We start from the raw sequence: 17,449 nt of genomic DNA, 5'->3' as shown, positions 1-17,449 counted from the left end.
TAGATTAACGTACTTTGGTGCGAAAAGTTCTAATCAATCCCAGAACAACAGCAAGGGACCTTGTGAAGATGCTGGAGGAAACAGGTACAAAAGTAAGAAGCCACTGCTCCAAAACTGCCATAAAAAAGCCACACTACGGTTTGCAACTGCACATGGGGACAAACACCATACTTTTTGTATCTGGTCTGATGAAACAAAAATAGAACTGTTTGGCCATAATGACCATTGTTATGTTTGGAGGAAAAAGGGGGTTGCTTGCAAGCTGAAGAACACCATCCCAACTGTGAAACACGGGGGTGGCAGCATCATGCTGTGGGGGTGCTTTGCTGCAGGAGGGACTGGTGCACTTCACAAAATAGATGGCATCATGAGGAAGGAAAATTATGTGGATATATTGAAGCAACATCTCAAGACATCAGTCAGGAAGTTGAAGCTTGGTCACAAATGGGTCTTCCAAATGGACAATGAACCCAAGCATACTTCCAAAGTTGTGGCAAAATGGCTTAAGGACAACAAAGTCAAGGTATTGGAGTGGCCATCACAAAGCCCCGACCTCAATCCTTTAGAAATTTTGTGGGCAGAACTGAAAAAGCGTGTGCGAGCAAGGAGGCCTACAAACCTGATTCAGTTACACCAGCTCTGTCAGGAGGAATGGGCCAAAATTCACCCAACTTATTGTCGGAAGCTTGTGGAAGGCTACCCGAAACATTTGACCCAAGTTAAACAATTTAAAGGCAATGTTACCAAATACTAATTGAGTGTATGTACACTTCTGACCCACTGGGAATGTGATGAAGGAAATAAAAGCTGAACTAAATCTTTCTCTCTACTATTATTCTGACATTTCACATTCTTAAAATAAAGTGGTGATCCTAACTGACCTAAGACAGGGAATTTTTACTATGATTAAATGTCAGGAATTGTGAAAAACTGAGTTTAAATGTATTTAGCTAAGGTGTATGTGAACTTCCGACTTCAACTGTATATATATATATATATTTTTTTTTTAAATATATTTTCCTTTATTATTTTCCATTAACCCTACCACCCCTCCCCTAATTAGAGTAAACTAATGAACAACAACACATAGGTTTCTACTTCCAGCTTATAAATTAAACTTGCTTTATTTTGTTTGTTTTTGTTATTTATTTATCTAGGCCTATTTATCGGAATCTATCCTCTTGTATTTCATGCTTTATATAGTATTGTGTTGTCTATTGTGTATTTGCGTATGAACCCAAGAAGATAAGTCCTGATTTTCTAATGGGTCTTAAACTAAACTAATGTGTCTACTGCCTTTTGACATAAACACTTAAGAAGACCAGTGGAAGACCACCTTCCATCACCCCCACCACCCCCAGGTCCTATCTCTGGCTCCTGTCTCTATCCTTGGCCCAGTCTGCTTCCTGAAATAGCCTCCGCCGCCTCCTGGCTTAGTGCACTACTAGATTTGTCTCCCGTAACACTTCTTCGCCTCAGCTCATCGCAGTAATCAGCCAAGAGATAGAGGAGGAGGAGGAAGTCGCAGGACAGGAGCCAGGAGTCAAGAGCCAGGTCAGGACATGACAGGGTGGGTGGGGAGGGGTGAGGGGATTTGGCTGTCTGACAACACAGGCTTGGCACCTCTCCACTGGCCTGTCCAGACTCTTTCTATGTACATTTGAAATCGCCTGGGGTTCTCTTAAAGTAACAATGTTAAGTCCATGCTTCCCATAAAATGACTGAGATTATTTACGTACGTCATTAGAGACAGAAAAACATATGTCTTAGATGTCATAATTGTTTAGACACCATTTGTTTAATTGTGTAAGAGTTACAGCTATCCAATATACTTAAAACATAGCACTACTGTCTCATACTATTACCAAATATGATATTGTTAGTGTGTCTTAGCTTGGCTTAATTGTCTCTTCCTCAGTGTTTGCCCGGCAGGCATAGTAGCACTGTACAGTAACTCTCCATGGCCAGAACAAGTCATATCTGTGTCCGGAGCAGCCAGCATGTCCAATTCTGACATTTTTTCCACTAATTTGTCTTTTAACCAATCACGTCAGATCTTTTCACATCAGATCTTTTTTTAGAGCTGATCTGATTGTTCAAATGGTGTGCCGTCACACGTGTAGCGGCAAGTGGGAATAGGTTGACAGAATGGGAATGTTAGGGCAACGTTTCCTTATATTTGGTATAGTGTCGATTATTTGAAAAATGTTTTGCGCAATGCTCAGAGAATATTCCTGGAATAGTATGATTTTAGTTATGTCTTCTTGAAAATGTTTTTGGACACCTTTAGGCCATAGCTTACATACAGCCCTTTCCACTCTACACCATAGCTACAAATAAAGAGGCACACCTAAAACTGTTTCTCCAGGGGAGTGCTGTTCTCTCACATGCTGTGGTAAGTAGAACTGAGGTGGATTAGAAAGGAGGAGGGGCCTGAGAATGTGCACCAGCATCTGGTTTACAGTGTGGGACACATTTTCAGGGCTTTTGAAGTGAACCAGTTATGAGTTGTGAAATCTCCTAGTTTCTCTTAGCTGACATTGTTGTCAATGTGCGCAGTACTCCTCCTTCTCATTAATTGTGTCTGAGAGAGATGGGGAGAAACCGAGAGAGCGATAGAGAAGTTGACTGGAAGAACTGCATTATTGTGTCAGCGGCTTGTGAGTAGCTGACACACTCATACTGAATCATCATCAAACCACTGTGAAAGTGATAGCAGATTTTTTTTTGCAGACAGTTTCACAATACCACAAAGCAAAGTTCAAACCTGTGTCATTGCTGTAAGGAGGCTATGTGAACACTCAAGTACAATAATATATACACAATATTCTCAGGTGCTGCCACATTGTCATGTCACATTTTCAGGTATTGGAAAATATCAACTGAATACATTGCTGTAGTATAACTCATAAAGAACTCAAACATTAGATGGCATACTGGATTGAACCAGTTCCAGTTTGGCGTATCAATAAGAGGTATCGTGCTGGAAAAGTACCAAGAGTATGTTAAGTATGTCACCCAGAAAGTTGTCAAGCTTTGTTATTTTGCCTCACTGTGAAACGACGTTGATAATAGCTTTTTTTTTTATGGCTAAAATAAGAGGATAACCTTTACCGCTCCTGAATTATGTTGTTCCTCACATTTCCGTTGGCTTTTCTCCAACACTCTGTACTTTATCTTTGTGCTCTGTTCAAATAATAGCTGAAACGCTCCTTGTAAGTTGGTTAATTATTTCCCAGGTCCATTGTTAAATCTCAATGCAAATATTGTTCTACATGGTGCCACAAATGAAACATAGTGAATATTATTTTGGATTCTTATGTCACTTCCTCCCAGTGTCTTCTTGGCCTGCAGGAAGTTCTAGTGCACACACGCGTGCGCATAGTCGCATACACTGCTGGTTATTTTTGGTCCACTCGAGTACAAAAGTAGACCTCATGGATTTAACAATAGGAAGAATCTGTGATCAAGAAGAAGAGAGAGAGAGAGAAACTTGGCTAAAAATAAATGTGGGCCTTTTGTTTTATGTACAGAAGTCCTTACAACTACAGTATATCACCAGAGGCTCTGTTTAAACCAGGCTCACTGTTTCAATGATGAGGAGCTAGAGATTGAATCGATCTACGACTACTTTGAGTTTCGAGCAATGGAAGAAACTGGTAACAAGCACATGTTGGCGAACTATTATCAAAAGTACATATCGATGTAGTCATGTTTCATGGAGTGCTATGGCTGACAAAAAATAAACATTGCTTCCCTCTTTACGGCCCTTGTTCAGGGGAGGAGAAGGAGGAATGGAAAGCATGGCCCATAAATCAGTAACGCACTCACAGGGGTCTGTCCTGTCTGTCCTGGCCCTGCTTCCATCCACCATGACGCCTGTTTATCTTATACACTTCCTACGTCTGGACACTGCTGGACCCGTCTCAGAAACAGACACGTGCACACTCTCACACACACACACACACACACGCACACACACCCGTACACACATAAACATTCCAGATGATAAATCATAGCATTGTGGACCTGTCAGAAGAGACCCAGGAGGCTATACCATTAGCATTGGCAAACTCTAGGAACAACAAGACCAGCCGGGTTGCCTGTGGGTCTATGGCAGCACACACGCGAACGCACGCACATACACACGCACAAAGGATGGCTGCTCTCTCCATCACAGCAGCCCCGTTATGCCTCCCTCCCACCACAAGCCAGCGGCTCTGGGACAATTCAAACACAACACAGCTGGCCTATATTTAGCAACCCTCTCCCGTTTTTCCTGAATATGCTTAATGTTTTGGTAGCGTGCTCAGGCATGTGTGACCCAGAGGATATACTCCCTGATTCTAAATTCAGCAAAGTACAGTAGAGTGCATTGAGGGCAGTGGTGCAGTTGAGGGTATACGCAGGTATATGTCGTATACTCACTTATTTTTCAGTGGGCATTATGTATACTCACTTAATCCCCACTGATACGTATCAAAGTAGTGTAGTGGAGGTGTACGCTTATTTCTTCATATTTTAGGTGCAGTAATGTACACATGGCAGTAGGCCTACACGTGAATTTTCCAAAATGCAATCTGAGGGAAAACACCGTTCTAAAATGCACACCACACATGCAAGCGGTTTCATGGACAAAGATGGCAATATCCGTTAGAAAGAGGGGAGATCTAAAGATGCAACAACTATCATGGGTTGCTAATATGACTACGATAATGCCCTTTGGTTGCAAGACAATGAAAGAAAGTGGAAAGAAAACCAATCGAACCAGATACGCATATGAGTAAGTCTTTATAATAATAATTGTCTCCAAGTTTTTATGGTGGGATTTTGACTATAGGCTACTTGGAAGCAAGGTAAGACATGCCTCATAATATGAAGTAAAATGTCCAGGTTTCAAACAATTGAGGAACAGGACAAATATAGCGATGCTAATGATAGGCCTAACGGTCTTCTGGTAGATGGAAAGGCTTTCCCAAAACCCTTCTCTATTAAATGTTAACTAGCTACAAAACAGCCCATGACTACTTATCAAAATGATATCATGATGATTATTTGCATCAATCCAGTGGCCATTTAGTTTGCAAACTCTATCTCATGTGCTACAGAAACACCACCAATCAAACAATAGTGCTAGGTGCCTGCACACTTCAATTTTTAAAAAATCAACATTTCTTAGATTTTTCCCAGACATCAAAAGTGGTCTCCTGATGTGGTTTAAGCATTGTTATGGCATAGAGTATACATTTGTGTTGTTTTTCTGTAAAAAAAAGAAAATAAAAAAAAGGTGACTTTGAGAATGAAAACCTGAAAATATTTGGGGAAATTTGAAACCTGTGAATTTCTGACTCCATTTATCTGTTTTAATAGTAGGCCTACTATTAGCATACTGCACAGTACAGCTTGGGTTGGACTGACTGTGAAAGACCAATATGGGATTTATAATTTTAGGTCATTCAGAGTGTATGTCACTGTTTCTCATAGAATTTTTCACACAGGGCACCTTTCCTTCGCCGGGCAGGCTGTTAGGATTTTTTTTTGCACATTTACAGTATACCCACTTCTCCAGGCATCACTACACCACTGATTGAGGGACACAGTGAGTGCTGAAGACAGTCTCTGGTAACCTTTTCAATGACAGGACATCTTTATTTGGCATTCTTGCCTCTCAGACAGAGGCACCTCCACCCTAACCGTGTGATAGCCTTGTTAACACTTGGTGAGACAACAACAATCTCGGTGGACCTTAGTGGGCTCCTTGCTGATCAGAATCTAATTCCAGATTGTTGTTGTTTTTCATCAGATTAATGCATATGAAGTACTTATCCTAGCTCAGTTTCTCTGACCCATTTTTCAAACTCCCCCCCCCCCCCCCCCCCCCTCTCTTTCTCTCTCACTTTCCTTCTCTCCAGCAGGCACTCCACATGAAGGCGCCACAAGGAAGAGATGACTACAGGAAAGGGAGAGAGGGGAAAAGGAGGAGTAAAGTATACAGGCCTTGGGAGTGTACTTCTGAGGTATTTCGAAATACTGGTTTTGAAATGCTTAGAAATTGTGTGGATTAAGGTCAGTGCCTGGAAGCCAGAGCCAGCGTGAGTTTGTCTACATGTTCTATATCTGGAATGATGAAGTAGGGCCCACCCAAATAGCTGGTGTTAGTAGTAAGCGCGCCAAGTTCACAGATACATTGTAGTACTGTGCACATCTGTACTGCCAAAGTCCTTTTGATAGCAGTCATAAAGATATGTTGTGTTTTGTTTATAGCACCAGAACTACTCAGATAGAATAAAATGCCCATTTTATTACATAGCTTCACTTATTCTGAATACCTCATTAGCAGTTTTAAAGAGGAGATTGTCCTGATTTGAGCCAGAATGAGATTAACTCTATAGTGTCACATACAGTACATACTAGTTTTCAAACTAAGAGCATACCATTCAGACCACTTGCTGTCAATAGTTATGAGCCAATGCCTCTCATCTATTCTCTATTCTCCTCTCTCTCTCCTGTATCTACCCACATTAAAAAATACAATAGTATACGATGGCATACAGTGCATTGGGAAAGTATTCAGACCCCTTGACTGTTTTCACATTTTGTTACGTTACAGCCTTATTCTAAAATGGATAGAATTGTTTAAACAACACACAATACCCCATAATTACAAAGCAAAAACAGGTTTTTAGAAATTGTTGCAAATTTAGTAAAAATAAAAAACGGAAATATCACATTTACATAAGTATTCAGACCCTTTACTCAGTACTTTGTTGAAGCACCTTTGGCAGCGATTACAGCCTTGAGTCTTCTTGGGTATGACGCTACAAGCTTGGCACACCTGTATTTTGGGAGTTTCTCCCATTCTTCTCTGCAGATCCTCTCAACCTTTCGACGGTTCGACGGGGAATGTTGCTGCACAGCAATTTTCAGGTCTCTCCAGAGATGTTCAATCAGGTTCAAGTCCGGGATCTGGCTGGGCCACTCAAGGACATTCAGAGACTTGTCCCGAAGCCACTCCTGCGTTGTCTTGGCTGTGTGCTTAGGGTCGTTGTCCTGTTGGAAGGAGAACCTTCGCCCCAGTCTGAGGTCCTGAGCTCTCTGGAGCAGGTTTTCATCAAGGATCTTTCTATACTTTGCTCCGTTCATCTTTCCCTTGATCCTGACTAGTCTCCCAGTCCCTGCCGCTGAAAAACATCCCCACAGCATGATGCTGCCACCATCATGTTTCACCGTAGGGATGGTGCCAGGTATTCTCCAGACGTGACGCTTGGCATTCAGGCCAAAGAGTTAAATCTTGGTTTCATCAGACCAGAGAATCTTGTTTCTCATGGTCTGAGAGTCTTTAGGTGCCTTTTGGCAAACTCCAAGCGGGCCTTCATGTGCATTTTACTAAGGAGTGTCTTCCGTCTGGCCACCATAAAGGCCTGATTGGTGGAGTGCTGCAGAGATGGTTTTTCCTATCTCCACAGAGGAACTCTGGAGCTCTGTCAGAGTGACCATCGGGTTGTTGGTCAACTCCCTCACCAAGGCCCTTTTCCCTTGATTACTCAGTTTGGCCGGGCAGCCAGCTCTAGGAAGAGTCTTGGTTGTTCCAAACTTCTTCCATTTAAGAATAATGGAGGCCACTGTGTTCTTGGGGACCTTCAATGCTGCAGAATTGTTTTGGTACCCTTCCCCAGATCTGTGCCTCGACACAATCCTGTCTCGGAGCTCTACGGACAATTCCTTCGAGCTCATGGCTTGGTTTTTTTCTCCGACATGCACTGTCAACTGTGGGACCTTATATAGACATGTCCAATCAATTGAATTGACCACAGGTGGACTCCAATCAAGTTGTAGAAACATCTCAAGGATGATCAATGGAAACAGGATGCACCTGAGCTCAATTTTGAGTCTCATAGCAAAGGGTCTGAATACTTATGTAAATAAGATATTTCTGTTTTATATTTGTAATACATTTGCAAAAATATATAAAAACCTGTTTTTGCTTTGTCATTATGGGGGATAGTGTGTAGATTGATGAGGAACAATTTAATTTCATACATTTTCGAATAAGGCTGGAGTGTTGTGGACATGACTGTAGTACACTGTAGTATTTACAGTTTACTATAGTGTATGTGTTTTTGCGGACTGTTTTTGCAGGCTGTAGTATGCACTACATTGCTGAGGGGACTTGCTTCCATTCAGCCACAAGAGCATTAGTGAGGTCGGGCACTGATGTTGGGCGATTAGGCCTGGCTCACAGTCGGCTTTGCAATTCATCCAAAAGGTGTTCGATGAGGTTGAGGTCAGAGCTATGTGCAGGCCAGTCAAGTTCTTCCATACCGATCTTGACAAACCATTTCTGTATGGACCTCGCTTTGTGCACATGGACATTGTCCTGCTGAAACAGGAAAGGGCCATACCCAAACTGTTGCCACAAAGTTGGAAGCATAGAATCATCTAGAATGTCATTGTATGCTGTAACGTTAAGATTTCCCTTCACTGGAACTAAGTGGCCTAGCCCGAACCATGAAAAACAGTCCCAGACCATTATTCCTCCTCCACCAAACTTAACAGTTGGCACTATGCATTCAGGCAGGTGGGGTTCTCCTGGCATCCACCAAACCCAGATTTGTCTGTCGGACTGCCAGATGGTGAAGCGTGATTCATCACTCCAGAGAACGCGTTTCCACTGCTCCAGAGTCCAATGGCGGCGAGCTTTAGACCACTCCAGCCGACGCTTGGCATTCCGCATGGTGATCTTAGGCTTGTGTGCGGTCGCTCGGCCAACGAAACCCATTTCATGAAGCTCCCGACTAACAATTCTTGTTGCTTCCAGAGGCAGCTTGGAACTCGGTAGTGAGTGTTGCAACCGAGGACAGATGATTTTTACGCTCTATCCGCTTCGGCACTCGGCGGTCTCGTTCTGTGAGCTTGTGTGGTCTACCACTTCGCGGCTGAGCCGTGGTTGCTCCTAGACGTCTCCACTTCACAATAAAAGCACTTACAGTTGACCGGGGCAGCTATAGTAGGGCAGAAATTTGACAAACTGACTTGTTGGAAAGGTGGCATCCAATGACGGTGCCACGTTGAAAGTCACTGAGCTCTTCAGTAAGGCCATTCTACTGCCATGTCTATCTATGGAGATTGCGTGGCTGTGTGCTCGATTTTATACACCGGTCAGCAACAGGTGTGGCTGAAATAGCCGAATCCACTAATTTGAAGGGTGTCCACATACTTTTGTATATACACTACCGGTCAAACGTTTTAGAACACCTACTTATTCAAGGGTTTTTCTTTATTTTTACTATTTTCTACATTGTAGAATAATAGTAAAGACATCAAAACTATGAAAAAACACATATGGAATCATGTAGTAACCAAAAAAGTGTTAAACAAATCAAAATATATTTTGTATTTGAGATTCTTCAAATAGCCACCCTTTGCCTTGATGACAGCTTTGCACACTCTTGGCATTCTCTCAACCAGCTTTATGAGTTAGTCACCTGGAATGCATTTCAATTAACAGGTGTGCCTTCTTAAAAGTTAATTTGTGGAATTTCTTTCCTTCTTAATGCGTTTGAGCCAATCAGTTGTTGTGACAAGGTAGAGGGGGTATACAGAAGATAGCCCTATTTGGTAAAAGACCAAGTCCATATTATGGCAAGAACAGCTCAAATATGCAAAGAGAAATGACAGTCCATCATTACTTTAAGACATGAAGGTCAGTCAATACGGAACATTTCAAGAAATTTGAAAGTTTCTTCAAGTGAAGTCGCAGAAACCATCAAGCGCTATGGTGAAACTGGCTCTCATGAGGATCGCCACAGGAAAGGAAGACCCAGAGTTACCTCTGCTGCAGAGGATAAGTTCATTAGAGTTACCAGCCTCAGAAATTGCAGCCCAAATAAATGCTTCAGAGCTCAAGTAACAGACACATCTCAACATCAACTGTTCAGAGGAGACTGTGTGAATCAGGCCTTCATGGTCGAATTGCTGCAAAGAAACCACTACTAAAGGACACCAATAATAAGAGACTTGCTTGGGCCAAGAAACATGAGCAATGGACATCAGACCGATGGAAATATGTCCTTTGGTCTGATGAGTCCAGATTTCTGGTTTCAACCGCCATGTCTTTGTGAGACGCAAAGTAGGTGTATGGATGATCTCCGCATGTGTGGTTCCCACCGTGAAGCATGGAGGAGGAGGTGTGGGGGTGCTTTGCAGGTGACACTGTCAGTGATTTATTTAGAATTCAAGGCACACTTAACCAGCAAGGCTATTACAGCATTCTGCAGCGATACACCATCCCATCTGGTTTGCGCTTACTGGGACTATCATTTGTTTTTCAACAGGACAATGACCCAACACCCCTCCAGGCTGTGTAAGGGCTATTTGACCAAGAAGGAGAGTGATGGAGTGCTGCATTCACAAAAACCATCAAGCGCTATGATGAAACTGGCTCTCATGAGGACCGCCACAGGAATGGAAGACCCAGAGTTACCTCAGCTGCAGAGGATAAATTCATTAGAGAGTTACCAGCCTCAGAAATTGCAGCCCAAATAAATGCTTCACAGAGTTCAAGTAACAGACACATCTCAACATCAACTGTTCAGAGGAGACTGTGTGAATCAGGCCTTTGTGGTCGAATTGCAGCAAAGAAACCACTACTAAAGGACACCAATAAGAAGAAGAGACTTGCTTGGGCCAAGAAACACGAGCAATGGACATTAGATCGGTGGAAATTTGTCCAAATTTGAGATTTTTGGTTCCAACCGCCGTGTCTTTGTGAGACGCGGTGTGGGTGAACAGATGATCTCCGCATTTGTATTTCCCACCGTAAAGCATGGAGGAGGAGGTGTTATGGTGTGGGGGTGCTTTGCTGGTTACACTGTCTGTGATTTATTTAGAATTCAAGGCACACTTAACCAGCATGGCTACCACAGCGTTCTGCAGCGATACGCCATCCCATCTGGTCTGGGCTTAGTGGGACGATTATTAGTTTTTTGTCTCAACAGAACAATGAACCAACCCACATCCAGGCTGTATAAGGGCTATTTTACCAAGAAGGAGAGTGATGGAGTGCTGCATCAGATGACCTGGCCTCCACAATCCACCGACCTCAACCAAATTGAGATGGTTTGGGATGAGAGTGAGTGAAGAGTGAAGGAAAAGCAGCCAACAAGCGCTCAGCATATGTGGGAACTCCTTCAAGACTGTTGGAAAAGCATTCCAGGTGAAGCTGGTTGAGAGAATGCCAAGAGTGTGCAAAGCTGTCATTAAGGCAAAGGGTGGCTATTTTAAGAATCTCAAATATAAACTATATTTTGATTTGTTTAACACTTTTGTGGTTACTACATGATTCCATATGTGTTATTTCACAGTTTTGATGTCTTTACTATTATTCTACAATGTAGAAAATAATAAAAATAAAGAAAAACCCTTGAATGAGTAGGTGTTCTAAAACTTTTGACCGGTAGTGTATGGTGTACCTTTGTGGACATTACTGTACTATTTACTATAGTGTTTCTGTTGTATTATCTTTGATATAGCAGTGGGGACTTTCTCCTTGAGGAAATCTACTGGACAAAATACTCAAAGAGCTAATTTCCCATAACCTGTAGGTGGTAGATACTGTAGTATAATATACTATAGTAATTACTGTAGTGTTTTTGCGGACTGTAATGTTTTTGCAGACATTACTGTATTATTTAATGTGGTGTTTTTGTGGTCTGTAGTATTTACTATAGTACTCTACAGTATACTACAAAATTATATAGTAAGTACTACACATGATCGAGGGATACTACAGTGTGTAGTATAGTATTCTACAGTATACTACAGTTTACTACAGAATTCTATAGTAAACTGCAGTATTTTTTCATGTGGATATATCTCACTTTCACTCATCCTATGCACCTATCTGAATGAACAACAGTGTACAGACTTCTTTTTGACTATCAAGTGGACCTACAGTATCCAGGTGAGTGTTCTCACTGTAGCCTAGCATTCGAGGAATCTGCATGAAGGTACTCTGAGACATTGTCATAGTGATGAGCCATGGTGATAGCAGAGCGTGGGAGAGCTGAGCCTTCCAGAGCGAGAGATGTTTACCTGACCAGAGGGCAAGACAGGGTGTGGTCAGCAATAGTATATAATTTCCCTTTTTTCTCGCTCTCTTTCTCTCTCTCGACCCATTTATTCAGAAGTTTGAGAAAAATCTAGAATGAGTACATTGTTTGACACTATTCAAATGGGTCTGATCCAATTTCACAATTTGCTGCCGTCTCTACATTTCTCAGTAGTGAAGTGTAATACTGTATAATTGAGCTGGTTTCTCACGTCTATCAGGCGCCACTCTGTGTGTGATAGTATCTGTGGGTTAGTGAGATGATTCTGTTGAGACATGTTGACTCCTGTCTTGATAACATGTTCTACCTGTAATTCAGCATGCCAATAAAATCATTTACTGATTTGAATGGGCACGCCTCACTAAACTCTGTAGGAGGGCACACGCGCACACACACACATGCATGCACGCACACACACAAAATGTGTACGAGGGAGAAACCGGTTGCTTGGGAGGCCTCCAAGAACCAGCATCTCTATTGTTGAGGAACAGCGTGTGTCAGTGTGTCTCTCCACCTGATGGATAGGGATGCATGCTCAGATGACAGATGCAGGTCATGGAACAACTACAGGATGGGCATGTTCGCTATAGAGCCACACGAACACAGCAGACAGAACATATTGGTTACAAGTACAGTCAGGCAAAACTGTCAATACAAATGTAAATTATAGTATCTTAGTGTTTATTCTATGCGATGTGGAATTTGCATTTTAGTACCCAGTATACGTGTGTGTGTGTGTGTGTGTGTGTGTGTGTGTGTGTGTTTGCTTGAACAGATCAGATGTGTGTATTGTAATGGCTTGGGGTCAAGGCTCACCAGTGAATTTAAACAAAGGAAACAGGAAGGAAGTGACGGCAAGTTGCACTCTACAACTGCCACTTTCCCTTTATCATCACCATTTATGGAAACTTATACACTCTCTTTCTCTCTCTCTTCCTCCCCATCTCACTTTCTCTCTCCCTCCCTCTCGTTTTTTTGTTTTGTTCAGTGCATATAAATAGGACCGCCTCAAGCTGAGTACCTTAAGGACCAGTGTGGGAGAAAGGGAGAGCAGAGAGGAACCCAAATATCACAGGATGATAACTGCTGGGGCAGGAAATCACAGAGAAGATGCCACCACCACTGGCTAACACAAAAACAAAAGCGGAATTCCACACAGAGGTCAAAAGTCATAACAACAGTTCTGTTGACCCGTATGTTTGGGGTCAGCTCTCTCATGACTTGCATTCATCTATCCATGCATGCATTCCACGAAAGAGAGGGGAAAACTAACTATTCTTATCATAATTGGTAGATCTGTGACTCTCATGTTTTCTCTCTGTTTTTGTTTCTATTTGATTCCAGAAAATCACATTGTATGATTTTTAAGTAATTAATTTGCATTTTATTGCATGACATAAGTATTTGATACATCAGAAAAGCAGAACTTAATATTTGGTACAGAAACCTTTGTTTGCAATTGCAGAGATCATACGTTTCCTGTAGGTCTTGACCAAGTTTGCACACACTGAAGCAGGGATTTTAGCCCATTCCTCCATACAGACCCTTCAGGTTTCGGGGCTGTCGCTGGGCAATACGGACTTTCAGCTCCCTCCAAAGATGTTCTATTGGGTTCAGGTCTGGAGACTGGCTAGGCCACTCCAGGACCTTGAGATGCTTCTTACGGAGCCACTCCTTAGTTGCCCTGGCTGTGTGTTTCGGGTCGTTGTCATGCTGGAAGACCCAGCCACAACCCATCTTCAATGCTCTTACTGAGGGAAGGAGGTTGTTGGCCAAGATCTCGCGATACATGGCCCCATCCATCCTCCCCTCAATACGGTGCAGTCGTCCTGTCCCCTTTGCAGAAAAGCATCCCCAAAGAATGATGTTTCCACCTCCATGCTTCACGGTTGGGATGGTGTTCTTGGGGTTGTACTCATCCTTCTTCTTCCTCCAAACACGGCGAGTGGAGTTTAGACCAAAAAGCTATTTTTGTCTCATCAGACCACATGACCTTCTCCCATTCCTCCTCTGGATCATCCAGATGGTCATTGGCAAACTTCAGACGGGCCTGGACCTGCGCTGGCTTGAGCAGGGGGACCTTGCGTGCGCTGCAGGATTTTAATCAATGACGGCGTAGTGTGTTACTAATGGTTTTCTTTGAGACTGTGGTCCCAGCTCTCTTCAGGTCATTGACCAGGTCCTGCCGTGTAGTTCTGGACTGATCCCTCACCTTCCTCATGATCATTGATGCCCCACGAGGTGAGATCTTGCATGAAGCCCCAGACCGAGGGTGATTGACCGTAATCTTGAACTTCTTCCATTTTCTAATAATTGCGCCAACAGTTGTTGCCTTCTCACCAAGCTGCTTGCCTATTGTCCTGTAGCCCATCCCAGCCTTGTGCAGGTCTACAATTTTATCCCTGATGTCCTTACACAGCTCTCTGGTCTTGGCCATTGTGGAGAGGTTGGAGTCTGTTTGATTGAGTGTGTGGAGAGGTGTCTTTTATACAGGTAACGAGTTCAAACAGGTGCAGTTAATACAGGTAATGAGTGGAGAACAGGAGGGCTTCTTAAAGAAAAACTAACAGGTCTGTGAGAGCCGGAATTCTTACTGGTTGGTAGGTGATCAAATACTTATGTCATGCAATAAAATGCAAATTAATTACTTAAAAATCATACAATTTGATTTTCTGGATTTTAGATTCTGTCTCTCAAGTGTACGTACCTATGATAAAAATTACAGACCTCTACATGCTTTGTAAGTAGGAAAACCTGCAAAATCATCAGTGTATCAAATACTTGTTCTCCCCACTGTATATGCCATAGTTCCTGCCATAACTCTCCTTGAGAACAAAGATTGTTTTTGTTGTGTATGTGTATGGCTATGGGTATGTAAGTGCCTTCAGAAAGTATTCACACCCTTGACTTTTTCCAGATTTTGTTGTGTTACCGCCTGAATTAAACATTTATTAAATTGAGATGTTGTGTCACTGGCCTACACACAATAACCCATAATGTCAAAGTGGAACAATGTTTTGAGATTATTTTCACAAATTAATAAAAAATGAAAAGCTGAAATGTCTTGAGTCAATAAGTATTCAAGCCCTTTTTTATGGCAAGCCTAAATAAGTTCAGGAGTAAAACAATTCTTAATAAGTCACATAAATTGCATGGACTGGAGAGCCCCACCTGTTTAGAGCCCCACCTGTTTAGCAAAAAAAAAAAAAATGTTATTTTGTCATTAATACGTGTCACATATCAGTTTGCAAACAATGTAACAAAAATAATTAAGTAATATACAAACATGGTCTCCTTTTTGCTTTTTGAGTATGGCAGCTCCAAAATGCAGGTGTTTCAGCCTAATTCAAGCCCGTTGGTTGCTGCCATAGACTTACATTAGAAGTGCCCGTCCAAGAAGACTCAAGGTCATTGGCTACAGATAAAATTACATCAAATCACGTATCTACCATAGCATTGATTGGACTGATCATGTCAACATCATACTTTCAAAATCTTAGCTAAAAGCTAGACAAGCAAATCATTTTCAATCATTTTCAATCCTTGTCATATGAAGAGAAATTATAAATAAAACGTATTGGTGCTCATCGGCCATTGGACATAAACATTACACAACAAGTTGGAAATCGCAAATTCAACAATGAGTGCTGTGTTACGACTGCAGCCTCGGGTTCAATCCCAGGCTGTCACAGCCGGCCAGAACCGGGAGACCCATGGGACAGCACACAATTGGCCCAGCGTCGTCCGGGTTAGGGGAGGGTATGCTGCTACATAAATGGTGTAATATGCAAGGGAGATATGTATACTGTAGCCAATAAAGTAATACTAAGTGTATGTTGTGTAGTAAGCTGTTAGTAGCCCATGTGCCTCACACTAATAATTTGGCTTTCATTGTCTGCTTAGACCACACTATCTTCCAAGAGAGTTTTCATCTATATTCTTCGTAGCTGTCTATTTACCACCACAAACCGATGCTGGCACTAAGACCGCACTCAATGAACTGTATACGGTCATAAGCAAACAGGAAAACGTTCATCCAGAGGCGGCGCTCCTAGTGGCCGGGGACTTTAATGCAGGGAAACTTAAATCTGTTTTACCTCATTTCTACCAGCATGTTAAATGTGCAACCAGAGGGAAAAAAACTCTAGACCACCTTTACTCCACACACAGAGACGTGCACAAAGCTCTCCCTCGCCCTCCATTTGGCAAATCTTTTTTTGTCATTTTAGCAGACACTCTTATCCAGAGCGACTTACAGTTAGTGAGTGCATACATTTTTCATACTGGCCCCCCCGTGGGAATCGAACCCACAACCCTGCAAGCACCATGCTCTACCAACTGAGCTACAGGAGGCTAGACCACCTTTACAAAGCTCTCCCTTGCCCTCCATTTGGCAAATCTGACCATAATTCTATCCTCCTGATTCCTGCTTACAAGCAAAAACTAAAGCAGGAAGCACCAGTGACTCTGTCAATAAAAAAGTGGTCAGATGAAGCAGATGCTAAGCTACAGGACTGTTTTGCTAGCACAGACTGGAAATATGTTCCGGGATTCTTCCGATGGCATCAGTCACTGGCTTCATCAATAAGTGCATCGATGACGTCGTCCCCACAGTGACTGTACGTACATACCCCAACCAAAAGCCATGGATTACAGGCAACATCCGTAGTGAGCTAAAGGGTAGAGCTGCAGCTTTCAAGGAGCGGGACTCTAACCCGGAAGCTTATCAGAAATCCCACTATGCTCTCCGACGAACCATCAAACAGGCAAAGCGTCAATACAGGACTAAGATCAAATCGTACTACACCGTCTCCGACGCTTGGCGGATGTGGCAGGGCTTGCAAACTATTACAGACTACAAAGGGAAGCACAGACGCGAGCTGCCCAGTGACACGAGCCTACCAGATGAGCTAAATTACTTCTATGCTCGCTTCGAGGCAAGTAACACTGAAACATGCATAATAGCATCAGCTGTTCCGGATGACTGTGTGATCACGCTCTCCATAGCCAATGTGAGTAAGACCTTTAAACAGGTCAACATTCAGAAGGCCGCAGGGCCAGATGGATTACCAGGACGAGTACTCCGAGCATGCGCTGACCAACTGGCAAGTGTCTTCACTGACATTTTCAACCTCACTCTGTCCGAGTCTGTAATACCAACATGTTTCAAGCAGACCACCATAGTCCCTGTGCCCAAGAACACTAAGGTAACCTGCCTAAATGACTACCGACCCATAGCACTCACGTCTGTAGCCATGAAGTGCTTTGAAAGGCTGGTTATGGCTCACATCAACACCATTATCCCAGAAACCCTAGACCCGCTCCACACTGCCCTTTCA

General features: G+C 42.8%; 1 long non-coding RNA gene across 1 annotated transcript; it reads left to right on the top strand.

Moving 5' to 3' along the window:
* Positions 1-1,436: 1,436 nt before the first annotated feature.
* LOC311130308 lies at positions 1,437-15,167 on the top strand. The gene is made up of 3 exons (XR_014613348.1): positions 1,437-1,554; positions 5,913-6,017; positions 13,099-15,167. It is a non-coding gene; the product is annotated as an uncharacterized lncRNA (long non-coding RNA).
* Positions 15,168-17,449: the final 2,282 nt, after the last annotated feature.

This window comes from Coregonus lavaretus (genome assembly GCF_964263955.1).
Source record: "Coregonus lavaretus genome assembly, chromosome: 6".
Lineage (NCBI taxonomy): Eukaryota > Metazoa > Chordata > Actinopteri > Salmoniformes > Salmonidae > Coregonus > Coregonus lavaretus.
This window is presented reverse-complemented; position numbering and strand designations above follow the sequence as displayed.